This window comes from Passer domesticus, chromosome 3 (assembly GCF_036417665.1).
Source record: "Passer domesticus isolate bPasDom1 chromosome 3, bPasDom1.hap1, whole genome shotgun sequence".
In the NCBI taxonomy this organism is placed as follows: Eukaryota; Metazoa; Chordata; class Aves; order Passeriformes; family Passeridae; genus Passer; species Passer domesticus.
Window position 1 is genome coordinate 54,980,390 of NC_087476.1, and position 16,292 is coordinate 54,996,681.

The window sequence follows — 16,292 nt, forward strand, 5'->3', positions numbered from 1 at the left end:
AATTTACATGTGGTACTTCATAACTGAAGGTGAAATTTGTTTCAGAAGAGGAATTTTAGAAGGTAAAATGTGTTGTTGCTTGTGTTTCTGTAACTGGTAATTCCTGTCCCAGACTCTTTAAACACAGAGAGAAGACAAGGATGGAAACATGCATATCAGCTGGGGAAAAAAAAAAAAAAAAGAAATAATAAAGTAGTGCTAGTGAGCATGTCAGATAGGTGCTGGTCAGAGCGTCCAACAGTGACCTGAGCACACTTTTCACCCAAATGCTGAATCCCTGGCTTGTGAATTTTGTACTTAGTTTCACTTGGGATTCTGTACTTAAGAAAGTGTAGCAGTCTGGTTGGAAGGAAATTATGCTTTTTCTCTCACTTGAAAGAATTAGAGAGTTTATCTTGTCAGGAGAGAATCCAACACTACAGCAATCATATCTTGAAAGCTTCAAATGCTAATCTTGTTTTCATTAACAGTACTTCAGTGATATGAGAATTCAATCAAAATTATGTGTGATGTGATGGTTTCATGTTAATAGGTATTTAAGTGAAAAGTAAGGCATTAATCAAAGATTAGAGAAATGTATGCTAAATTATTGTGATATATGTATAATTGAAAAGATGTGTTGAAAGGGCAAGAGACTTCTTTCTTGGAAGAACGAAAATTAAAACAGAACAAGGTAGAGTCGAGGTAAAATATTTTTGAAGATGCGCTGAGTGACTGCTTTTATTTTCTCTCTTTGCATTTTTCTTCTCCCTGTGGGAAAGAAGCAATTTGTCTGGAGCAAGTACTTGGAATTCATAACTTGATTCTATAAATGGAGCATCCAAAGGAAAGTTAGTCAGGGTTGTCTTGGTAGCTGCTAGGGCAAAAATGATCATCCAGGTTAGAACTAGTTACCAGTCCTTCATAATAAGGTCCCAAACACAGCAAATGTAGCTGTGATGGACAGTAACCCTGAAACCTGAAGTTCAGTTTATATAGAAGTGGGGCTTTTTAGGAGCTGCAAATAAAGAAATCAGCTGATGCAACTTAAGGAGTAATTTTGGACATATCCTGCAGTGCCTTCGGCTGTTTTTGTACTGGGAGAGATCTGAGTTAAATTATTATTCTGTGGAGTCAAGTCCTTTCACTGAAAAGGAGATGAGTGGCACCCACGGCCCTGTGTCCCATTAATCCCTGCAGAGCAGTGTGGGCTACTGAGGGCTGCAAAAGTACCCCAAAGCAAAACAGAACAGCTTGAAACTTGTTCTCTCTTGTATAAGACAAAGATTGTCCTTGGATCACAGAGCTTTAAAAATAGTTTCAACCCACTTCTGCCTTTCTTAGCTCTCCGGTCTTATGACACAGGCTGTTGTGCCCAGGGCTATGTCGCTCTGGAAAGGAAAGACTCTTGCCTGAAAGTTCCCTGGAGGCTGGGAAGTGCTTAAGAAGGGCAATGAGCTGGACAGATGTGAAAAAAGCCCTTGTCTTGCAGCCAGCCCACATCCCCCAGTACCAGTACCTAAAGCAACCTCCCTTTTCAAAATTGGTGCTTTCCTTGAAAACACATGGTCCATCCCTAGTTCTCTGTCAGGTTCCTTCCTAACAAAGCTGTTACCTGAGTAGAAACCATCTGGTCACCTGCTTATCCCTGTGAGGGAACTGGCTGAGTCTGAAGCCATCTTAGCAAGCTCGGGTAGATGGAAAATTGAATCCCTACTTCCACCTCCAGGAAATACCTCAAAACCCTGAAGATTCAGTGTCACTGCTAAATGCATGGGGTATTTTCAATGCTTTCTAAATTCCATTGTTAAATTCATGAATCCACTTCAAGCAAATTAATAGTTGCTATTTTGTTTACCAGGCCTGGGAGGACTGAGAGCCTGCAGTGACACACTGGGTTATGTCGATCTCATTAGCATTTCATTAGTCCTCTACTTCTTCTCATTAAAATCTCAACCTCATGTAATTTCTCTGCCTCTCTCCACAGATAAGAATGAAGGCTCAGATGCAGAGAGTTAATGGTGTCAGGCTTTTCCCCTGTTTCTGAGGTACACTTGCTGAGCCCTGTCAAGCTGATATTTTTAATAATACAGTATGTTCTTATTAGTCCTCATGCCTGTGCATCACATTGAGCTGAAAGAAATTTCCAGCAGTTGTAGGCTCCGTGCACAGCATGGTGTAACTTCCCTAGCAACGGGGATCTGATGTGACATGGCTTTGTGCAAAATGTAAGCCTTGAAAACCTTCACTGACCTTTTGAAACTTTTGAGTTTGTGGGATGACAACAATAAGACTGTGTTGGCTCTTGAGGGTCCTGTCCTGCTCACATGCATCAAGGGGAGCTCTGCCTTCCGATTCAGCTGGCAGGGAGCTCAGGCAATGCCTACCAGGAGATGACTCTTGTTCTGATTTCTGGAAGGATACAGGAATCCCTCATTCTTCTAATGCCCATCACATCCCCAGAGAAAGATATTTAAATGTGAAACTCAAGTCTCAGAGAGGCAGTACAATTCATCTGCTGGCTGTTGCTCTGTGGGAAATAATTACAGCTTCCCGTAAACAAAGGCACTTCAATAAAGGGAAGAATAACTTTTCCACAGAAAGAGAAGAGGTGTCATGAAGAAAATTATATTCTTGTCTTCTGTATGATGCTTTTTAAATATCTGGAAGTTTCAGGCAAAATTTCTGAAAGCAAGAAAATTTTAGATTCCTTTGGGAGCAATGCACAACATATGCTAAGACTAGGCTTACATTTGGAGGTGAAAATCAAAAGGACTTTACTGGGCCTGTCTAGGAGATTTTCTTCACAGTGCTCATATGGTACTGCACTTCACATTTTTTACCAAGACAGTACTGATAACACATTAATGTTATAGCTTTTGTTGAACAGTGTTTGCACAGTGTCAAGGCCCTCTCTCTCTGCCCCCCAGTGAAGAGATGAGGGGTGTGCAATGGGGCAAGAAGTGACACAAACTAACAGACGTGAACTAACTAAAGAATATTCCAGTCCTGAGTCCTGACTTCAATGTCACACACAGCAATAATAGAAGGAAAAAAGAGGAGTGTTTTAGCACTGTTACTCACCTTTTATTTGGGAACTGGCTGAGCATCAGTCTGCCCACAGGAGGTGGTGATTGATTCCCTCTGCATCACTTGTTTTGGGTTTTTTCTCTCTTCTTCCACTTATTCTTCACTTGCTAAACTTTTGTTTGCTCATTTTTTGGTGTTTTTTTTATCTTGACACCCAAGTTTTCTTGCTTTTCTTCTTCTTTTTCTCTTGCCCTCTCACTGAGGAAGGGGGGAAATGAGCTGAGGGCTCTGTGGTGTTTAGCTGACCACTAAAGTTAACAACAACAAAGACTTAAGAACACTTTGCAGGTTTTCTGCTGTTGGTAAACATTTCTTAGGGCTTATGAACCTAACTGACATCTTTACTGATTTTTCTGTAAGGAAGGATGCTAGGCTATTTTCTGAGCATTTTAACACACTGCAGTTTTGTTAGTACTGAGCAGCAGGTTTTGTGAAGAAAGATGACTTCAGACTTTTCTCTGTGTAAGAGTCTATATATTCCACACCAGGAATAATTTGTGGAGTTAGAAGAGCATAATTTCCTGTTGAACCTCTCAGAGGTACATACTTTTTAGCCTTTAAGAAGCCATTTACAAATAACCAGTGAATGCTTGATTACAGGTTATTCCTCTTACCTCTTATTTTGATGATCACATGCTTGCAAGCTCCACAGAGAATATTTCAAATGGGAATTATCTGGAATAGAAACTGTTTATATGTTGTGAGGACAGATTTTGGTACAAAAAGTTACCAATCTTTAATAGGGCTTTAAAGTGCTTGCAGAATAACATTAAGGGGGAAAAAAGGTCCAAGTTCCCCTGCTTATGATTGTAAATAATTGTAAAAATGTAGTTATTTATATTACTTAGTAGGGAGTCATATCATAAATGTGTACAAGTTTAAAAGACAGGAAATTACAAGAGAATTATGACAACATCAAACAATTAAACATCTATCTCCACTTGTGTTTGTTTTCTTTGTTCTGCTACAAATGAGTTTGAGGTAGATGAGGAATACAGAACAATCCAAATTGGCTCAATATGTTATCATTTAGCAAATAGTAAACATAATTTCTCTAAGTTTCTGGTGGTTGTTCCATCAATCTTTATAAGAAGGTCATTTTCCCCCTAGTGAGTAATATTTTAATTTGCAGACTGCTGCTGATTACATATTCCTTTATAAATAAAAGGCACTTTGCACTAAAAGGCTGAGATGAAAATACCCACATGACAGCATCTGACAAAGGAGTGCAAGAAGCCATGAGCATAACAAATTTCTATTTGCTGATTGGGGTAATTAGAGGGTAGTTGGAACTTTTCTATATAAATATTTCAGTGTATGTATGTGTACATATAGGCATTTAAAATATGAGCTCTTTGTGGACTCCTAATTATACAAAAGCAGTCCTGTGACCTCAAGTACAACAGTGCAGACATTGATAAACTGCTATTCTCTAGAACTAACCACACTGCCATTTCTTTTGTTAAAAAACAGCTTGTCAAATTAATGTCAGCTGATTTTTAATTCCATAACATGTACAACATTAATAACTATTATGTCTATTTTTATTTGTTGGATGACACAGTCAAATCCCTTCTTGTGGAAGATGCTAGTTCCTTACATGGACTTCTCTCATCTGCTCCACTCAATCTATCTGCCTAGTCCCAAACCCACTAAAGTAATTGAAAGGAATCCTTTTAACTTCAGTGGGATTCAAAACAAGCCTTGAGCAAGTAATTGTCTGCAAATGGTTTATCATCTGATCCACAAAATTTGTTCAATATTCAGCTTAATGGAGTATTTAATTAAAAAAAACACACTATTAAGATGCATCATAAGGAATATTTATTGTTAACTGACTGGCTTTCATCTGAAAAAAAAAAGCAAAATCAAGATTTGAAAAATGTTGTCTCTTCTGGTTGATAATGAAGCTTGAAATCATTTCCTTATCAGATCTCTGCCAAAAATATAGTAAGCTTCATCAGAAAATCCAGAAATAGTCATTGACATAAATCTTTTAATGTGGTATAATTTTCATGACTCTCTTCAATGATCTATTAAGGTGCATTGCCTAAAGAACTTATGTGCTAGAAAAAACCTGAAATGTGATGCTTAGACACCTTCCATTAAATTTGTAAGGTTTTTATATTAGGTTTCCTATCAACAGAAGCAAGCTGGATCAGAGGGGCCAGTGTCAGGGTCAGTGTTTGCCTTCCAGCAGGGCAGGGAGGCTGAACTGGTGACACTGGTGCTCCTGCCTCTGCCCAGTTTGCTCCACATGCAGGGCACATCAGGCTGTAGGTCCTGGTGCCCTTTGCTCCTAGGTGCATTCCAGGCCAGGAGTACCCCTATAGGGTTGCCATCTGCTTGCTGCTAGCCACAAGCTTTTGATAAATGAGGCATTTGATGTAGGTATCATTCTTGCTGGCTAAAAATGTAGGAAGTTCTGTCTCCAGAGGCAATTTTGGGCAGCATTCTGAAGCCCTGGGCACTTGAAAGGCTTAGTGGGGAAGCACGAGTTACGGGCACTGCGTGCCTCTGTGCTGATTTCCTGCCTCTGCCTACATCCCAGTTGTAGCAGTTATATCCAAAACAGTCCCTAAAATTGAAGAATGAGTCCTGATTTCAAACAACAGGAATTTGCCATGTTTGATGCTATTCTTTCTCTCTGTCTGCTCTGTTTGATAAGTGTAATTGTTCTTTAGTGAAGCTGCTGCAAATCACAAAAGAAGGCAGAAAGCCTTCTTTCTAAGTGTCTAAGCCTGACCATTAATGAAACCAGTTCATTGATTTCTGGTGGTACACAATGTTCCTGAATGCAATTAATTTATATGAACAGTACAAGGGGTCTTATTCTTTAATTTTATTCTGTTGTTTTATGAAAAGCTAATGTGATAGAATAGATGAGACTAGTGCTAGCTCAAGGAAGAATACTTCAATTTCTGAGTGTTTTACTTACAGGTCATCAGCGCAGACATGATGTAGGTTTTAATAAATGGCAGAAGCTAGGGTCCATTTAAAATTCTTTGCCAGGTCACACATCTAAAATGGTTGCTCAATTTAAAACTAGCTGCTTGCTTCTGTTAGGATATAGGAGTTGATAATACTCACCAAGGCTCGTGTTCTAGCCACATTGACCAGGAAAGATTGTTCATTTAACTGGAGCTTGAGTACTCAACTAGGGCAGCACCTGGGAATTGGTTTCCATCTAAGAGCAGCAACATGAGAGTGACAATTAAGATGTAGCACAGATTCCACTCAAGTAGAGTATCTATTCAGATAATGTTACCACCACAACTGATGCTTTAGTGTGTGAACACTAAGCTTCAGTCTAGGCTGTCCAGTAAAGTTTTGCATTTGCCCAGAGTAAGAATTTGCTAAACAAAGGATGATTTCATTTTTTCCATGCTTTTTTAATCCTCATTTTTGACATATTAAGCCTTTACAGATTCTGGTTAATAATCTCCTTCTTAGGAGATTTGGCACAATTACAGGTTTTAGAACAATAAAGCTTCAGCTAAAATTGCAACAGTGCAATGTTTATATCATTATAGTAAATTAAGGCATCTGAGTTCAGTGTTAAGGGCAGGACAGAGTACTCTGTAGGTTGGAAGGAAAAAAAAGAGACTTTATAACTTTTGAAAGAGGGGACAGACAATTCAGGAGAAGTGCAAGGATGTCATGAGGCTTTTAATGAAGAAAATTGTAAGGGCCTAAGCCCAGCTAAAACTTAATCTGGACACTGCTGTGTAGATAAAGTGCTAAGAGATAAGGCTCAGTGGTGGAACCAGCAGAGCTAACAGCCAGACTCAGTGATCTTGAAGGTCATTTCCAACCTAAACAATTTTATGAGTCTATGATTTCACTGCAATTGAGGATGAAGGACACTCACTTGTGTGAGACTTGTTTTTATTTTGTTAATGTTCTTCACATGAACACGCCTAAAGAAACTGCAGCAAATGCTGCTGTGAGGCATTGCACACTTCCACTGCACAGGAAATGCAGCTGCCTTTTGGCCACTGCAGGAACTTATTTCTATTCTGTGAGCAGAATTACTCTGCAGTGCTCCCTCCAAGCAGGCACTGACAGATGTCTCATTAAAATGGGAGGGTTTTTTTCTGCCACTTCACCTGGGGATGCACACACAATCCCCGTAGGTTCTGGGGTCTAGATGGAAGCCTTTTTTCCCATCTGCTCAGTAACATCATGGCTGGCATGGGAATCTTCCTGGGAGTCCCTCTCCAAATTGTGAAAGTCCACCTGCAGGCACAGGTGGACTGCTCCTGTGGGGGGCAGAACCTGCATGAAAAATACCTCATCAAAAGCAACCTCTGTGAAAATCTCCTTGGGCCTGAAAAAGAGTGATGAAATAATTTCCCTGTGCCTCTTCCACATGGACGTCTCCAGCATGATCCCAGACCAACAGAGATTTCAGAAAATCATTGCAGCAAATGTAGCTGCCTTCTACTTTTCCTCAATAGTCATAAATCCCAGGCTGCAAACTCACCTGGACAGCTTTCAGTGCAATAAATATTTTACTTGGAGAATTCATGTAGGGAATTCTTCTTTTCTTGATGTATTTATTTCACAACAGACTAAAATAATTCTGTAAAAAATTCCAATTTTTTTTTTTCTTTCCTCAGGCATTTCTTCAGAGATTTGAAGTCTATCAAGCTTCATTTCATTGAGCAATTTTTCAGCTAAGGTGGGCAAAAGATGGAAAGCAACAAAAAGGTGAACGATGCTAACTTATAATGTGCCTACCAGATAATTTCAAATAGAATTTAGAAGGTAATGCTGATTCTTGAGTTTTCTGACAGATAAAGTGAGTGAACTAATGAAAAAGGCATAGGAAAACAAATATATGCCCAAAAGAAATAGGGACTGTAAGGTAGATGGAAGGTTCATAAAACAGATGGAATTATCTTTTATGCTAGTGGTTTCCAAAAGTTTTTCTTACTACTAATGGAATACAAAATTATTCAGAAAACAACTTAAGGATGTAAAAAATATTATAAAAATAGCATCTACACGTTTATATAGCAAAACCTCTATTTTATTATTGTTAAAGAATGCAATGTAGTTGTGGCACAAAGACATTTAACAGCTTCTTTTTAAATATGTTGCAGAATTGCAAATTTCTCAACTCCCAATACTATGTTTCTTTCAAAATTTATTTATTCTAAGATTTATTCCTGTTTAATCAGTATTCATTTGCCCATGAGCTTGAACATGAGAAGATGAGATCCTAGGAAGAGCACGTGAAAACACCCATCAATTTAAATAGTCAGGTAAATTTCTGTTAGATGGGAGGATAAAATCTATTGGCATTGCACAGACTTCTTTGCAAACCTTATGTGTATCTTCTACCTCCTGTTTTTCTCAGGATGATCACAGGGCTTTAATTCTCAGTGGGAGACTGCCATCTCAAAAATCAAATCATGGGTACCACATGGTCTAGGAGAAATTGTCAGCAGTGTCTTTACTCAAAATGAACCATTTTAGGACATTAAGAAAGTCCACGTTTGGGATTAACAACTTTGGATTCTAGTGCTTATCTGTGACGAAATAAATTGCAGTTTGAAAATGAAAGTGGTAGAGAAGCCTTGGCAGAGGAAGGGGAGTTACAGCAGTACCCATGCACAGCTCAGACAGAAGGCAGCATCACTGCCAGGGGCAGTATGAAGAGAGTAGGCAGAGGAGATGCAAAACCAGCTATGAAGAACTTTATATATTTTTAAAACTTGGATGAAAAAAAATCTTTTTCTTAGAATAAAATGTCTTTGGAGAAAAGGTTATTAGGCATGGGAAATAGTTACTGCAACATCTCCAGTTAGAGGGAAAATCGCTAAGAGGGAGAGAGCATCCCTTCTGTCCTGCTCAGCCCAACACTCCCCTGGGCACCAAGTTTTATAAGTGGGGTCCCCTCTGCTCACCATTTGATATTTTTACCTATATTTTTACCACTGAGTTTTAGCAATAATTTTCATCTGGTAATTTTTTTTTTATTTTTTTTTTCAGTGACAGCACAGTCACACTCTTTTTTAAGCCCTCAGAAAAATGAGGAATAAAAATTCCAGTAATGCAGTTACCCTTATTATCCAATAAGTGTTTGTGCCCTTCTTAATTTATAGTAGTTACCATTAAGGACTTTTTAATAGCCACTATTATCTTTATGTACACAGTTAATGTTATTAGTTACAGAGAATCACTTTACAGGAAAAAATAAGCAATGAATAAATGATGCCATTTTCACTACGAGCACTGTATTGTTTTGGAGATTATAAAGTGTGATCCTGATGGATTTTTTTCTAAAAGAATTTCACCTTTTTTTGCCTTTCCCATTCCTGCAAACTGTTCTGTCTCTGTAGGTTATCTAGGAGCCAGAAGCATACTGTTAAATACATTGCTTTCCTTAACGAGGAAAGCAGGCTGCTTTGGTTTTTTTTACCCTCTTTAGAAAGAAAAAGGAGAAAAAACTTCTCCACTATATTCCATCTGCAATACAATTTTCATGCCTTTACCCATACAGGAGATGGCTACAAAGACAGTTTGGTGCTTTTCTGTAGGTATCCTTCTCTGACAGAGATCCATGGCTTGTAGCATGTGCCAAAGGGAGCAATGAGGAGAGGATTCCCCAGCTCCCTCTGAGACCTGTGCATGCTTACAGGTGGGAAGTGGTGAGTCAGCAGTAAGGAAGCATCAAGGAGGAGCCCAGGAGCAGTGCCTCTGGCACATGGTGGCATCCTGTCAGTCATTTCACCTGATTTCATATGGGAGCATTTTCTTATTGTTTTCCTTTGTTGAAAGTTAGGTATAAATTAACCTAAAAATGAGTGACATAATAACTGAATAAAATGGTTTTTATAATAAATGCTGGTTTAAATGATTTCATATCTCTAAAGAGCTTAGCTTGAGTCAGCAACACCAGCTGTGATACAAATCACAAGAAGCAATGAGAATTCTAAAATGGATCATTGGTATAGTCAAGGGTGTAGGCTGAATGTAGATATTACCCTCCTCCCATTCCTTGGCTCACCCTTTGTTAGAATATCTGGTGTCTAATTTGGAGAGGCTTGACTAAGTATGATGAAGAATGAAAAATCAATATTAGAATAGCAGATATTATTTATTTCCTGGGGAACATTGAGCATAAGCTCTTGGAGAACATTACCATTCTGCTGCAGACTGCTCAAGCATACTTTTAATTTTATTTTGTAATATTTGCAGGCTTAAATAAATGTTTGACATCTTTGTCTCTTGGCACATAAATGAGAAACAGATCGCCTACCTGAATGAGGTCAGTTGTTTCTTCCACTCAAATATGTAAAATACAGAAGAACTGCAGATGCAGACCAGACAGAATAGCTGTAAATCAGTATGAACTCACTAGCACAGTGCCCTTACATTAACTGATAAAAATTATCTTCACTCAGCAGATGTCACTCCTTGGCCCCATTTAATATTTTTCCAGTCTGCCAGTACTCCAGCTTCCATGCTGGGGAAAGCTCTGCTGGTTGCTACTTTTCCATGCTGGCTGTTCTGAGCTGGGGAACACAGTCTTAATGGAGGCAAGCACACTGTACATGCTACCACACACATTCGCCTGATTAAATGGGTTACTGAAATGGCTACAAGCACAGACTCTTTGCCCTTGTTTAGACTGGAAGAGCTTTTTTGCCTTTTCATATTGGAGGCCTACAACAATACCATGTGCTCAGCCAGAGAAGCCACACTGAAGTGTAGCTCAGGGAGGTTTCTGATTTCCCCAGAGTTCTGATCGCTGTCCATTGTTCCTATGGAGACTTGCCAATCTGGTGACATAACTGGGCAGTCTTATCAAAATCAGAAGAAAGAAAACTGTACCAGGCACAGTAACAATCCAAATAAAGCTGACATAAAACCATTGAGGACAGTATAATCTAGAAACAAATATTGAGATGGAAAGTAACATTCTGTGTTGTATGATTCTACTATAAAAGAGAACTGAGATGTGACAGTGACTCTAGTGGATTAAGGAAACACCATTAGATGTTATGGAAAATGTGTTGTCACAGGATCATGGGCTTCAATTCCTGACATGATGTTAGGCTAAATGTACTTATCTGAGTCCATAACCCCAGTTAAAACTTCACCACAGAACAAAGCCTTTGGGCATCTAGGGCAGGGTAAATATTGAGATTGCTTCAAAATAAATTTTCTAACACTGTATTTCTTGACACCTCTAGAGTAGCGTCAGACAAGGGTGACACCAACAGTGAGAGGGCCCACAGCATTCTCTGTCCTTGGTGGCACTGTGCCTGTTATAGGTTCTCTGGTACACAGCACAGTAGCCTGCATGCATATAGCTGTGTGAACGAAATCATGATCCTGTCACTGATACAACAGACAAGGAGAATAAATGTTGCAAATAATTTGTCCACCATTATTATAGAGCCATGAAAACAGCAATGAATTTTTTGCTGACCTAAAAGCCTTATACTTTGCCTCAGCAATTCTCACAGTATTAGTAAAGACAAGAAGGCATTTCCTTTTTATCAAGCATATAATATAGAGGCCATATTTTCATTTTTAAATGCAAATTTGTCGTCTCTGAGACAAACATTTCCTTGTGTTATCCCCTAAGAAAAATTCCTGACTGGATGGCCTATAAACCCCACTTAGCCTAGCACTGTGCACAGCACTTTAGCTATGCATGTCTCCCTCTGGGCTAGCTGCATGTGTTAGCAGCTAAACTGAAACCTTTGGCAATGTGCCCATTAAATCATGATGGCCAGTCCTCTACAGAAAAGTATGTGCAACTCAAAAGCAGCCCAAAGTACAGGTGAGGAAATGCCTGAACCTGCTTCTCCTAAAACATTTTTAAGTATAAGTATGCTCACAGACACTACAAAGTCAAAATCAGAAGACAGAGCTACAAAAGAAATGTATAGTCTAAAGAGCTATCATTTTGATTTTGCTCTCAAAAAACTTATAGACCAAAATAACTTCTCATAGGTATGCTCATTTTGTGATCTTTTACACTTTCCTCTTCACTCAGATTTGTTTTAATAATTATGCTTTGTTTTGACATTTTGAATCATTTCCATGACATTCAGCATATTATCTGATCCGTGTTACAAGCTGTCACTGAAAATGCGCCGTGCAGTGAAGTTGGATCTGAGGTGACAAGCAACTGAGCTTTTTTTTTTTTTTACCTATAAACTTCAGTTCCATGAAAACCTCATTTCTCACTGCATAAAGCTCTTGACAACAGATTGCTGCAGTGAATATTTGGCAAATCCTTGCATTTTCCCATGGCCTGTAATGGTTACATAAGAATGTGTTAGTCAGACCCAGTTTTTGCTTTCCGCTAAATATCCAAGATCACCACTGGTTTTTCCTATCGGTTTTCAATTTGGAAATGTAAAGTGCAGAAGTGTTTGCCCATCCTTTTCTCATGTAATGAGAGCCTAGATGCCTTCCTGGGGTTTTAGCATTAACAGTATATACTTTTTCTGTTGAGGTACAAGGCTTGATGGAAGGCTTGTTGAAATGAATGAAGACTCACTACTTCCAGAGGGCTTTAGATCAGACTGTGGAATAGCATTTGGGAAGCTGTGAGACAGCTATCACTCTTTGATCATGAATCTGTCAACTAAGAGGGGTTTTTTTTAATATTTGGACAGCATACATAATTCCTACAAGATAGTGTATTCACTTTTACTGTTCTTTTGGGGTTTCTTGGAGAGATCTGTTGTCCATACTGCATTTTGTGGATGTTGTACAGATAGAAATCCTGGAAGTCACCAGCACATGGGCTTTATTCCGTGCCCCTGACCACTTTTATCTCAGGTACCTTCTGAAAGACCAGTTTAAATTTGCAATGATAAGGCTTAATAGAAAAAGAATATGGATGGACAGGAGTTTTCACAGCTGTAAAATTTGCATTTGTAGTCTGTCAGTTTGATTATTCCTATCTCATTTTCATAACTCTCATCTGTTCTGTTAACAATATAGTGTATCTTTCTTTGGGAGTTCTGCATCTTGTTGATATATCTCTTTTCACTTTCAAAAAAACCCCCAAAAAAACAAAAAACCAAAAAACCAACCAAAAAAGCCCCTCAATGCTTCCTTGAATCATTTTATGAAGTTTATTCATTTACCTTTACATTGAGCAAAGAAACTGGGGTCCATTTTCTATGTAATTATTGTGACCATAGTCTATACCTTCTCAATTTTCCTGTTGATATTCCAAGATGAGCCTTTCCCAGTACAGCTGTCTTTCCTTCAGACTAAGAGATTTGGCTATCCACATTTTTTATCACATGTGTCATTCTTCTATCAACCTGTCAACTTGTCATTCTTCAATCTACCTGTCATTCTATAAAACCTGACACTAGTTTTTGGGGGAGCTTATAATGAAAGAGCTTACTAAAAAAATACAATTACCTCAGACAGAAAACCCTTTTTCTGCTGTTTTTAAGATTAAAGCAGAAGAGGGAAAACCTGTCTTGAATCTGAAGGAAAGCAAGGCCAAACAAAATCCCAGGGAAAAGAGTTTGTTTGATATCCAATGGACTTTGAAGCAATGTGAGGGACCCATGTTGATGCATCTGTCTCTCAGATAAAGGTTTTCTCAGATAATTTCCACAAACCCAGACTGCCAATGTTTTGTCAGGATTTTATTAAATTTCAAAAAAAAAAAAAAATCAGACACATTTTTGTATCATATCTTGACCTTTTAGTACTAAAATATGAACAATAGCAACAGATGTAGAATGCCTATAATGTTAACTTTCAGGTTATTTTTCTGAAATGCCTAACAGATCTAATTCAAATAAAGATGATTAAAAGAAAAGAGATGATAGCTTGCAATGACATTCCTTTTTGTAGAGATGTCTTCCAAAACACATCTGCCCTCATTTCCCAATTTGCAAGAGATTTAAGATGCTAGAAGGGTCAGCATGCCCTGTTTGTTGCAGTGCTGCAGACAAGATGAAATTCAGCTGTTCAAGAAGCAGATTTTACTAACAAGCTCAATGCACCGTATTTTGGCTCCTAGAGCTCAACAGCTGGCTGCAGCTGGCATGAGGGAGCTGGAGGATTGCAGAGGGAACTGTCCTCCCTCCCCCTTTCCCCTGTTCCTGCCACAAGCAGCAGGAGCAGCTCCACAGTCAGTGTCACAAGGACACAGTCAGTGAGGTTTGGGCTGCCACAGGGGTGAGCACATTCCCCACATCCAGCTAATGCTGATGCTGAGCCAAACAGTTGGACCTTAGGGTTTTGTGTACAGGTTTCTGCAATGAAATGAATATCATAATTTATGGATTCTGATAGGATTTTTCTTTTCAGTGTCCATATCTCTGCATCTGTTCCTTTTTGATCTGTTCTTCATAGGATAAGGAAACTTCTTAGTGGAAGTGTTTGCAGATCAGCTTGTTCTCTTACTGAAGAAATACAATCTCACAGTGATTTGATGAAAAAAAAAATCAAACTTGCTGTAACAAAAGTCACTTGACTGAGTCTTTTATTTCTTAACAGTTAAATTAAAAGCACCAATGGGGCAGGAGCAAAATCACAGAAGGGAAATATGAGAGACCTTTATAAAGAGACTGTGGAGCATCACACCACCCTGCAGAGGTAACTCACGAAAAACAAGCAGCATATTTATCCAAGCAATGCCATAATTTTGGTCTTTACTAAATGGGAAAAAGGTTTGCCCATTGTTCATCAGGCGTTCTCCTGAAATTGATACAGCCAAGCATCTCAGAAGCAATGCCTATTTGAGGTACAGTAGGTGGGTGGTAAAGGAGACCACACCCATCACCCATAGGACAGCTGGAAGCTGGGGGGCTCCTATGCTCATTTAAACCCCAACTGCCTCAGTTTCCCCCTCCTATGTGTCAGTTGCTTCCTCTCATGACCTTTGATTCTAAGTGTAAGAATATTTGCAAGTATTATATGAAACACCTCTCCTAAGGTTTTTTTTAAACCACCACAACCAGCTTGGTATGATACTTGGATAAATGTGGTACGTGAATGTCACCCTTGTGAAATAAAAAGGAAAAAATAAATGAGTAATTTCCATAAAATATATACCCAAAAGATTATCATGGAAACTGAGTTTATTTTAGGAACAGAACTTGCTTGTGATTTTCCTGAGTTATTATTAGGTCTAGCCACAGAGAGAAAATGCAGTTCAGAAGTGTTGTAATTGGGTACATATGAGTAGTTACACAGTCAATAGCTGCCAACCTACATCAGTTTTCTTAGTAAGCCAAAGTAATTAGGGCAATTAACTATGAAATTTATTTATGAAAATGGGACCCAAATGGTTTTTCCTAGCAGATATTGAGAGAGACATTGTAAATGAGAAGGAAAAGTCTCAGGCTAGATTCACACCTAATTGTAATGTGGTATGTTAATTTTTTTTTTTTATTTCTTTTACTTGAGAAAGGTTACTTTTGGGAGGAAAGAGATAGCTAATGTTTTCTATAATCCAAATAAATGTGATCAATATCAAGAATGTATTAATCATTCAGACAAAATCACAAAATGTGGTCCTAGTCTTTCACACAGTTTATTTTATATCCTCAAGTTTATGTCAAGGCTGGACAAAAGCTGTACACTGGAAAGTTTTCTGTCAGGAAACTTATATTGGTATTCAATTAGTACAACATATGACACAGCTCTTTCTGGTGCAGAGTACTGACTCATTACAATTTTTCTCTTTTTTTCTATGTCCTGAAGAGTTTTAATTTCCGTTCAATAATCTCTTTTATAATTGGCAAGATCCGAGATTTCCACAGATTTTCTCTCAGTACATCCAGTTGCCCCACACTAGGAGAACAAACATGATTATGAGAGTAAGCTTCCAAGAAAAATATATTCTTATGAGCACAGGAGGACAAAGTAAAAATGAATAAAGCATTCGTCTTCTAACACATTATGGTGAGTAGTTTACATTAATTAGATTTTAAGAAGTCAATATACATGGTAGACACATCAGTCTCTGAGGCTCTTACAGGTTCCTTTTCTCTAGATGTAAAATTAATTAAATAATGGAAAATTTAAACTGTTTGTTTATTTATTTTCTTTAGCAATATTGTGCAACTTCAGTAATAGTCACAGTGGACAATTGATCATTCCTGGTCACCAAGGATTACTTTTACCAGTAGTGAACCATCCCTCAGTCTCTCATCCCCAAGGCTTCCATGAGCCTTTTGTAGTTTGTTTGTTTGGTCACCAGCAAGGTCCAGTCC

The 16,292-nt window shown here is 38.4% G+C and overlaps 1 long non-coding RNA gene across 1 annotated transcript; it reads left to right on the forward strand.

The window, feature by feature from the left end:
- Positions 1-10,275: 10,275 nt before the first annotated feature.
- LOC135298100 (uncharacterized) lies at positions 10,276-15,975 on the forward strand. Its single transcript, XR_010360073.1, has 3 exons — positions 10,276-10,348; positions 14,572-14,670; positions 15,781-15,975. It is a non-coding gene; the product is annotated as an uncharacterized LOC135298100 (long non-coding RNA).
- Positions 15,976-16,292: the final 317 nt, after the last annotated feature.